General features: G+C 36.0%; 1 protein-coding gene across 1 annotated transcript in view; it reads right to left on the minus strand.

Moving 5' to 3' along the window:
• The window catches only part of LOC5570696 (protein expanded), a 35679-nt gene extending 26299 nt beyond the window's left edge, over positions 1 to 9380 (minus strand). Inside the window, exon 1 of the mRNA XM_021847029.1 lies at positions 9096 to 9380. The gene's annotated coding sequence lies outside the window, so the exon portion shown is untranslated. The remainder of the gene's footprint in view (positions 1 to 9095) is intronic.
• Between the last annotated feature and the right edge of the window lie 2129 nt (positions 9381 to 11509).

Raw genomic sequence — 11509 nt, forward strand, 5'->3', positions numbered from 1 at the left:
CTAAATTAGTTTTCAAATTATTTTAAAGCCACTGTTTAAAAAACGAAAATTTAAAAAGAATGCTGAATAATAATTGTGGAAGTGTTCATAGAACATTAAGCTGAAAAGCAGGCTCTGTCTCAAATGAGACGCAACCTAAACTTCAGAACTCCAAGTCTAAAAGACTTCCAGCAAGGGTTGGTGTTCTTCAAAGCCGCATTTTGGTACCAATATTATACAATGTTTTCATATCTGACTAACCTGAGTTACCCCAGGGATGTCTAAAATCCTTGTTAGTGGATGTCTTCTGTAATAGATTGCAAAATAGTTTGTTTTTTTTTTGTTTATACTTGCAAAAATGGAAGATTAAATCTTAAATTTTCTCCTAGTGCTTTTTAAACTCAATTTACAATATTCCCACATAAACCAAAAGCTCTAGAAAAGATGAGAAGGGTTCCAATAAATTGGTCAAATGAAGTTAAGTAAAGGTGAAATCAACTCACCTGTAAAAATCAGTTACGGCAAATTGAATGTAGTATGTTGTTAACAAAATGTTAATAACTGCTTATTTTAGTTTTACCATATTACGATGCCAGTGTTGCCTAACACAGAACACTTAGATACTTATTACTTATGAATGTAATATTTGAAATGATACTAATAAAGGAATCAAAATTGTATATTAGTATTCAAAGAAAATTCCCCACAATTCGAGGAAAGTCTGTAACTCCACTTCGGAATCACGGCAGCCATCGGTTGTTTTCCGCTCACATATCAGCGCAGCGCAGGGAGTCTCATTTCATCTGGTACATTTTCAGGACTTGAACCAACCTACAGACACCGAAGATTCGGGAATCGTACGCTCACGTTCAGATCATTTATTACAATTTTTCGGCGCGCTGTTTTTTTTTTGTTGGCTCCTTTTGGGTCAGATGAAGGTAACAAACAGCCCAGTCAAGCCAGCAATAACACCGGTCTCTGGAATGGCCGCGCCGAGAGCAAACTTGACGCGGAGCCTGCAGAGATCGTTGTTGTTGGTGCTGCTGCTATGCCAGTTCTTTGGTTGTAGTTTTCTTGGTCTTCATTTTTGTCAAGAAGGAGCACGAAGGCATTCGGACGGGCAATGAAGCTGAGCCAGCAAGAGGATAGGCACATAAAAAAACCGAGCTATATATACAGCCAGACCCAACCACAGCTCGAGAAGAGAGAACAGATGGTGAGTTGTGAAAAGAGGTTTTTACATCCCTTCGGGTTATAAACCAAAGGAATGTGGATCCGTTTTTTTTTTGTCTTCTTCGTTTCGCCTTCTGGTCGTTGTGACTTAGCTGCTGCGTTGCTGTTGTTGTTGTTGGCTGATTTTCATCTTATAGCTATCTACTTCATTCCTGAACTGAAACCGCGCTTTGGGCTTGCGAGAGTTGAAGTTCGCGGGTAAGATCGAGCACGTTGACGAGTGAGCTGTTGTGGTTTTTCAAGAGCGAAAACGCAAAGCACTGGCCTATGGTAGCGTAAGCAGCCCGTTGGTTGACTGGTGCTGGTCGTTCGAGAATGGGGTGAAGGATGGATTCGAGCGGGTTTCCGCGTTTAGTGATCTTGAAAGGTGATTTGGAGATGGAATGCGACGGATTTTTATGTTTGGAGGTAGAATGGGGGACGTATCAAGATGGACGCAGTAGCGCGTCAAGGGCTTATTTGTATGCTTTTAATTTTGGTGATTTTTTCCATTTTCCATTATTTTTATCATATAAATAAGATTTTCACAATACAAATATTTGCTTTGGACATTAAAATTAATGGCTGAAAATCTTATCTAACCAATCACCCAATTTGAAGGTTTAAATATAATATGTCGAAAGACAAAACGTGGAATTTAAAAAAAAAAAAAGACAAAACGTCGAAATCAGTCAAATTTTAACATCTACTTTGAATTATTTTCCAGATTTCCTTGCAAATCGAGATATAACGATTATTGCCTTCTTTTTCGATATGCTAGTTTTGCCGTTATGGGCAGGATACCATATCACTGCTTTCCAGCTCAACAAGTACTGAAAAATTCCAATTATAATCTGTTAGATCATACTGTTGGAAGGAGATTCTCTTTTTCCCACGGGTTTTTAAGTAATTGCTCTACATACGGGTACGGCACCCTGTTTTGGTACTTTATACAACGGTATGTTTTATTCAGATTAGTAATAAAACTTGACATTGTTGTTGAGGGAACCGCTAGTAAAGCAAGACTTTGGCGAGGATTGTGGCTTTTTTCTTTAAGAACTAAGAAGTTTAAATTCTAACGCACAATTTGTAGTTGTAGAAAACTGACTACTTTTTTATTATTTCGGTTATGAATTATTTTACTAAAGTTTAATGGCATACACTAAAACGTATGCTATAAATTGAAAAGTTCTCATAATGCCATAAAACAAGTTTTTCTTGAATGCTCGTAGACATTATACTCAACTTTGTGATCTAAAAATTTAAAAGAAATTGATCATCGTGTCGTATGATTTGATTTGGCAAATTTAGCTCCAGTAGCATTTATTGGTGGATATTTAAGCTATTGCGACAAACTGTTAAGAGGAAAATAACTATCATTGTTCTACAAGTTTCCAAAATTAGTTTTATTTTTACTTAAAATTGAAGCAATGTATAAGTAAATCTATCATTGCATTGTAACTATCTGTAATGTGATGATAGATGTGGAATCCTTTGAATTTTAAAGAAAAAACTGGTTTTTAATTTTTGATTATTGCTTAAATGATGGATTCTTGAGCCTGGTTCTCAACCTTTTCGAAGCCGCGACCCGCTTGAAAGCTTTACAAATGTCTTGCGGCCCTTAAAGATGGAATTACTCAAAATCAGTGTTTCGTTTCCACTTTATTGGTATTTTTCGGTGACGGGTAATGATTTCCGATATAGGAATTTTACGTTTCTACCTACTTTATTTCGGTCAACCGTCACCGAAAAATACCAATAAAGTATAAACGATTAAGAGAACGGTGATCAAAACCACAGCAAGATCAAAATCAGTGTTTATGGAAAGAACGAGTCTCTCAAAATGATTTACCTTTCCGGTCGTCAAGCATCGCCAGAAGCCCCATACTGTTGCTGTGAACAAAAAGGGAGGTTTTCTCAACTATGTTGTACAAAATACACAATGTGACTATTGAAGTGTTATTTGATGTACTGAGCAGGCACTTCTTAATGGAGAAACCGTCAATGATAGAATCCTGCTGTTATCTATTGGAGGAGTTCACTAAGAACTGAGTCAAGAATATACCTAGTATTTTTCCAATAATACACAAGGAACTTCTATAAAGGATCTAGGACAAGTAGTAGGGGGGTTTTCTCCATTCAATTGTCTGAAACGGTAAAGAATAAAGTAAAGAACGAATTCCACTAAGAAATCGCCGAAAATATTCCTAGGATTCAATTGAAGATTTAATGGGTTCCTGCCGAATTATCGAAAAATCGAAAGGAAATCTCCGAGAACCTTGGATGTCGTCAGTAAGCTGGTGAAATCTACTAAAGATTAAGCCGCATATATTCCAGATATTTCCTATGAATACCTCCAGAAATTATCATAGTTTATAATTTTCAAGATCACATTGATTAGAATTTGAATGGATGTGCTTTGAGTAATTATAGCTGACTTTTAATCCTTAACTGATAGGATCAAATTGCAGGTATCTCCCAGTAGTTTCACAGTCGGAAGAAATAAAACTGTATCAAAACTATGCAACTCGTTAATAATGTTCTCTTTAAACCAAGATTCCTCAATCCTTTATGGATTGAAGATTCCTCACATTTATTCATCAATTAGTTGAAACGACACTTGCTCTCAGTGGCTTCACGGACCGCCTGAGAACTCTTCACGCCCCCTGAGGGGTTCTCCGTTCACCGGTTGGGAAACCCTGATCTATCGTCATTGGTATGTGTCATCTTTGTTTGTAGTCAAGGTTGCCTCAAAACGGTGCCTTAGTTCTATGAATTCTACCACCGTTTTGGGTTTATTATCCACACTTCATGGTACTGGGTCATTAGGCCGAAGTTCGTTAGGCCGAATTAGTCATTATGTCAAAAGTTTCATTAGTTCATTAGTTCGAATGAGTTCAAATAAAGAAAGAATATTTTTTAATTAAAGAAGGAAACATCTTGTTCCTGTTAAGTTTCGAAATTTTCATTCTAATGACCTATACGGCCTATTTGGCCTAACGTACTTTCTCATAATGCTTGACACCACACTTCATAATAGCCAAACAAACCTTATATTTCTAGTTAAAATTGGGAGGATGTGGAGCAGAGCTGTTTATTTTACAAAAGCATTCTTTCAAGGTAATGGCTCTTCAGGAAACTCTATAAATAAGGAAAATTGCCAAAACGTGGCAAATAATAGTTAGCAATCTACCTTAGCATGGGAGCGAAAAAAAAATGGGTGAAGAACTGATTTTGCCATCAGCTCAAAATTTTAATAAAATCTTCGAAATGTGTGAAGAAAAGTGCTAAGCTTGTTTCTTTTTACTAAACTGTTTTACATTTTCTCTTCATCTTGGTTACCAATGGATGGCTGTAAAAATATTGCAGTTTGAAAAAAAAAATATTATAAATCGTGAATAATTTCTTGATAACACATTAACGAAAGTCAATTTAAGGCATTTATAAGGATGTATTGAATCCAAAGAGTTGATCGAATATTCAAACGTATTTCAAATATGTTCCTCAATACCTGTTACCACATAAACATAGAATTAAATAACGATGAGCACTCGTGGAATAGTCCGATTGTAATTAGAAGCTAGAATTGCTTGAGTCCCTATTCCTCATTACAAAATCATGAATATAGATTTTTTCTTAGTTTACTTAACTCAAAATCGATAAAAAAAATATGGATAAAAGATTGAAAGACAAAACGTCTAAAACAGAAAAGGTTGAAAGACAAAAGAATGAAAGGACAAAAAGTCGAAAAATATTTGCTTGGTGGGAAATTTTTCCTTCCTTGATTTTTTTTCGACCTTATGTCCTTTCGACCATTTGTCTTTCGACCTTTTGTCATAGATTCGGATGCACACATTTGCTTTTAAGCGGTACAATAGACATTCTGCATGACTTATATGTGTTTACTTATAGAACTTGATATGTATCTATTTTCGTTTATATTGAATTCCTAAACATCGGGCAATTTCGATTCTAATGAGAATACATATATGTTAATTACATAAAAATATTTGTAGTTCATATAATTTAGAGTAAGTAATCGTGATCATTTTTTCAAATCAAGTTTTTTTGCACCATTTATGCCGCCAAATAACTTGTTAAAATTTGGGCACGAATGTTTACATCTCTGGCGTGTGCATCGTATTTTAAATATCTATGGGAATTTATATGAGATAATCTGCTTTTTTGGATTTTGATTATCCAGGAGTCAAATTTTACTAAACCAAATTGTGTAGAATGGGCTAAACAACTTTGCCGAAAAAAGTAAGGTGCTAGATTTACTCTGAAAAAAGTTATAACTCGTTACAAGTTTAAAGTTCGTAAATAAAAACAAAAAATATATTATAAACTGTAAATTATTTCTAACGCAGATGATCATCAAGAAGAATGATACTGTTATGACTTTCGCCTTTATAAACCTTTGAAGGATATTGACGCCCACTCTAGACTAAACCATTTGAGTATTAAGGTGAGCATGAATAGAAGCCAAACTTTAAATTTTCAAAACCACAAATCTAGAGAACTTGATCGATTGAACACCACCAGTAAGTAACCAATCGATCAAGTTTTCAACCAAAACTAAAGCTTAGTTCTTAGTTGTGCTCTTGAATATTTGAGGTTTGGCTTCGATTCATATTAACCTTAATTCTTACCAATCTACCAAATCCCAGGAATCCCAAATGTATCTTGATTTGATTGAATTTATTCAAATTTGGGTTTTTCCATATAATGGCTTACCCGAGCAAAGTTGAGTAACAAAAAGATAACAAGTTAACAAGTATTTGATAACTTGATTGGTTTTATTTTGGTTGAATTAGCAGGAAACATAAAAAAACGTGATGTAAAAAGTGTATACTACAGACATCATATCAATTTCGCATTATGTTATCATTTAAAACAAATTGCTAACAAGTTTAGTTTCACAATTTCCCCCATTGATGACTCATTATGTTATTGATTAGTTATAAAGATCGAATTATGACAACAAACATTTGACGTCATTCACTCGTCGATGGCAAACATATAGTTCTTTCATAAGCTAATTGTGGATAAAGGCAAGGTCCATATCATAAAGTACAGTATGTAAAATTCAGCTAGAAAAATCTCACGATATTTGAACTTCACATGTATAAATACGACATGATATCAGTTTTTATTTGTTTTCTACTTATATGCTATTATGCCGTTCTCTTGTTAACAGAATAACCTGTAAAAGAGATAACTGTAAAACAGAATAACTAATAAAAGAGATAAATTTATGGAAGCGTTTGAATTCAAGATGAAAAGTTTAATGTGCAGCAATTCATACTGAAATACATCATTGTTGAACGAGTTTAATTAGCATTTAACAGCATAAGCCTGATTATGCGAAAACGGATTTAGTTGACTTGAAACATTAACAAAACTGATAATTGTCCTAGGATTTGTCTGTAATACCGCAGATGGTTTAAAGTTCAGACATTTGCAATTTTAAAGGGCAACCGTGCTGCTTTGCTCTTTAGTTTCTATTTTTAGTAACTTACTATGCATACGATAGCCTTAATATCAAGCTTTTGATTGATACGAATAGATGTACGTAAATCTTATTCAGTGCTTCTCAAAGAAAGGTGGTTACACTACTTTGTAATTCTTTTTTTGTGCAACTTTTTTGAGTCACTTGGTTGCCTAAGGATCGCCGAAATGAATTTAAATACATCCAATCACCTCGAACAAGAGCTTGAAATCAGGATGATATGCTTAATGAATAAACAATTTAAATTATGTTCTAAGAACGTTGTCATCAAAGAATTATGAAAGAAATTAAAAGAGCAAAATATCTCAGAACTGTATTTTTTGGCTTTTTAATGTGGATTAAATGAAATTCCCATCCTATAAAGAAATTCATGTTGTAATAACTTAAGTAAAAAGTTATTTGTTCAAAGTTCAGTGCTCGTGAGATGAAGTCATTTTTTGAAAATTGAAACTGAACGGCCTTTCTCAAAACCGGGATAAATCCATGAGCTTTCAAAGCCTACATAGCGTAGTTTTGTTATTATGTCAATGACTTAAAATCAACCTCAAGAGCATGTGAGTACTTATCTTAAATGGAGAAAAAAATAAATCATGTTTTCATTGGTGATATTGCTTTCAGAACGATCGGAACTATATCATAAGCTCAGCACCCCTGAGTCAACGCAATCATTTAACCGGTATGTATATATTACTTAGCCTGCTTTGCTGCACGTTTATGTTTTCTAGTATCCCATTTGAGCTAGCCATCGACTCGCTGACATACATGCGCATAAATCTGTCTAGATGTTAAAACCGCCAACTAATGGCTTTGTAGCACAGTAGCATGCTACAGGTTGTTATTAGCCACCGACATCAACATCAGCAACAGCACAACAACAACAACAACTACCGCACCAAGAAGACCACCGTAATGCAATTATTCTTCATTTTTTCAATCCTCGTTTAAAGTGTACATCCATTGCTTTCCTTGTGCTGACACCTCTTCTGCCGCATTCATTATGTTTGGTGTCGTCGCAATAACGTTGCAGTTTTTTCTTCTTTCTGTAAAGCTGGTTATGATCATGCGATGTAGCTTCTGGTTTTACACGTGGATTCTTCTTCACATCTTACGCTTCGAGTTTTCATGTACATGTTCTAAACAGAATGGGCACACACATACGCAAAATTATCGTTTCACTGTACATTAGTTTAAGCTAACACAGTGGAGTTTTCGATTGACGAGAGCAGCATTAATGTAGAAAAAATCTCAACAATTGAAGTCTCGAGTCTGAGATTCCAGTTTCCAGCATCACCACCATAAGCTGAACACAGTCGTCGATCCCAGTCGTTCAATCTTATGTTGTTTCTTTTTGAAGCTATTCGTTCACCCGACACAAGTTAATACACACTCAGGCATGTGCGCACTCATACATCCATACACTCGTAGCACGGCTTGCGTGTTTAAATGCCTTCTTCTCAACAAAACCGACCCAAGCATACATTTTCCATCGAACCTTTCCTCTGCTGTGTTTCTTCTCGTTCGGGAATGGAATGCGTCTCTTGGGTTTCTTCTTCAATCCATTTTCTTCGCCTTCTGCGGCAAACTATTCGAGAGTTTGATCATCGTGCTCTCTCTCTACAACTGGCGTTTTCTTCATCAGTTTCTTCACTCCCTGCTGAAATACCAAGTCAAGGTGTCGTAAAATTTGCTTCGCTGAAACACACAAAATGTAGCCCCAATGATCGAATCACGACAAATGACTTATGGCAAAAAAAACGCGTTTTCAAGTATCTTGATTGGGTCATTACAATATAGTTTCCATGTTTCTCATCCACATTAGCTTATAACTTATGACACGTACGATCAGTAGTTTGATAGAACAATTTAAGCACATTGCAGCATTCCAAAACACTCATTAATCATAATATTCCTCGAGTAATAATGCAGACGGTTGTCCGCTTTTGTATGTCAGCAGCGAGGCCCTGAAATACCAACTGATCCTCTAGTTTGGTCGTGCTGAACGTGGAATTGTTCGCGTTAAATTACACTGTAATATGTCGATACCATCAAATTGCATTGCACTTTAGTGCGCACTTTACCCACACTTCTGCTGAGACACTTATAGTTGGACGCTTTAGCCCCTAGTTGTTGTTGCTTAATAACTTTTCTAAGACGATTGAAATGCGATATGTATACGAAGAAGAAGAATCACACTAACGTGTGTCGAAAGCACACAAGAAAACTGGAGAATTCATATCCTCCAGCGATGCAGCGACGTTGAAACTAGGTACAAAAATGGAATAAGTTGGCATCATCTGGACCGGCTGGCTCAGATCCAGTCAACCTTCTCCAATCAGATCAATCTCGAAATCACAATTCATATTATACTACTTAGCACTAGTATATCACTTACATCACTTTGATTATAATCGTCACACTATTTAATTTTCAGTAATTCTCTCTGTTTTGGAAGTTTTCAGTTTCAAATCTCTACTGGAATTCAAATTATCACTGCACTTGAAGCGGCTCAAATATCGACCGACTTAACCGCTTGACGACTTCACATATCTCGCTGTGTACAGCAGCGGCAATGAAGAAAAAAAAACCGTTCCCAACAATTCAAATCTCGAACTTTTGCGGGACCGAGCGCGACGTCGTACCGTTCACCTTCTGGTGGAAACACTTTGTGAGAGCAGCCTCTGTTGCGTGTACGATCGAAACCGTGGAGAGCGAAGCGCTTAGTCCGTTGACGTGGAGTGCTCGCGCGAGATCTAGCTCATGCAATGCAAAGAGAATCCAATGACTCGCGAGAGAATCAAACCGAATCGACTTAAACTGTGAGAGCCCAAATAGCGTAGCAGCAGTCAACCCGGAGAACTTTAACATCACAACGCTCTGGAATGCGGCTGGCCTTCAAATCGGTCTCTGTTGCTGTTGCTGTTACCACTACGCTATACTGACTGCTGTGTAACATTCATATAAGTAAATTCAAACAAAACGAAGGCGCGCGCTCTACTAAAACAACGCGCCGCGATCTTGGCTTTGCTTTGGCTGGCAGGTAATACATAGATATGCAGATACCGTGCGGCGACTGTACACATCACTCTGTAAGTAAGTACGTACTATGATGGGAATCCGCCGCGTGGCCTCCGCGCGTAGTTTGCGTCAGAACGTAGCCTAAGGTGGCTTCATTGAAGGATTTTGTTTTTTTTTATTCGCATGACACACGATGAATGTCATTCGGTATTCAGAAGCCTTTTGGAATTCTTTCTGTCTGGTGTTACGTCCCAATTGGAACAGAGACGGCTTTTCAGCAGTTTTCTACTAGCACTTCTGCTGTGAGGTTCGTCAATTGACTACGTAACTATGTTAATTTATCATCGCATCTGTATATTGCGTGCACAGTATACTCTGAAGAGTAGAGAAAATTTCGAACCTAAGAGGCTTCTTGACCGGACGAATTTTGAACCTGCCACCCTCAGCGAGATCTGGATGAATGACTACGTAACCCATTTAGTTATTTCTTAAAACGTATTATAACTAGCGTTGGGCAAATTTGTCCAGAGCATCGATGTTACTGAATCGATTCACCGATTAAATCGAATGCTTAGCATCGATGTTTCCGAATCGATTCGAATCGGATGCAAGTTGGAATTTATGTTGTTTGAAACGAGATCAAGTTCGTTTATATTCGATATCAACATATTTAAATCAAATTAGTTTTGAAAATCTATCAAACAGATTTACTACTTCAAGTTTAGTTCTAAATTTAGTTTCTATTCTACCAACTCATTAAGAAATATTCAACGATTTCAACAAAAAATCGAATGAAGAGAATCGATTCGACCGATTTCAGGTGAAACATCTCGGAATCCAAAGATGGCCAACTTATGCCCGTACTCACGTTTTCAAAGGCACTAATCTGGAGATTCTACGATGAAAATTTAAGAAATATTAAAATTAAGGTTCTTGTGTAATTTGAAATTCAAGTTTTATTTTATGAAAATAAATAAAATATTTTTTCAGTGTATATTTTTTTCTTATAGTCCAAACGGTTCACTACAACTTCTTCAAAGAACATTTTTCTCTAAAATCAACAGTTTCGGAGTTAGAATTTTTCAAATAAGTTGCATGCAAAAATTTATAGGCCATTTTCAAAAGTTACACTTGAGTCAAAATTATCAATTTTTTTATGGAAAACACTTATTCTACCATATCAAAAACATGTGCAAAATTTAATCCAAATCGAAGATGGTCGAGTTCTGTGACTGATCGATTTGACATGGAATTCGTCTAAAATTAGAAATTATATGTGGATTTAATCCGGCTTTACGACATTTGGTCGAATGGCGTTTGGTAAAATGACATTTGGTCGAAAGTATATTTGGTCGAAGGGACATTTGGTTGATTAGCTTAGCTTTGATGCAGCAGATATGAAACCAAGCTTCTGTTTTTACACAACGGATGAAAATTTGATCATAACTTTATTATGGGCCGACAAAATTTTTATCAGAATTCGATAACGATAATCTTTCTAAATGATACATCTTACATGCATTTTTTAACGAGATTAATATATATAAGGTAACACGGGGCAAGTGAGAATCCGGGGTAAGTGGGGCGTTTCGTCATAGCTCACGTAGGAAAAGTAGGGTATTCTTCTAGAAAATTGAAGATACAATGACAATGAATGTATTTAGTACTAAACATATTGTTATTTATATTACCATGTGGTTCATGTAACAGTTGTCGGTTTAGCGCCATTTTCAACTTGCATGATAAATTGTGACACGTTTCACGTCTTACATTGACTCTCAAAAAATAAAT

This window comes from Aedes aegypti, chromosome 2 (assembly GCF_002204515.2).
Source record: "Aedes aegypti strain LVP_AGWG chromosome 2, AaegL5.0 Primary Assembly, whole genome shotgun sequence".
In the NCBI taxonomy this organism is placed as follows: Eukaryota; Metazoa; Arthropoda; class Insecta; order Diptera; family Culicidae; genus Aedes; species Aedes aegypti.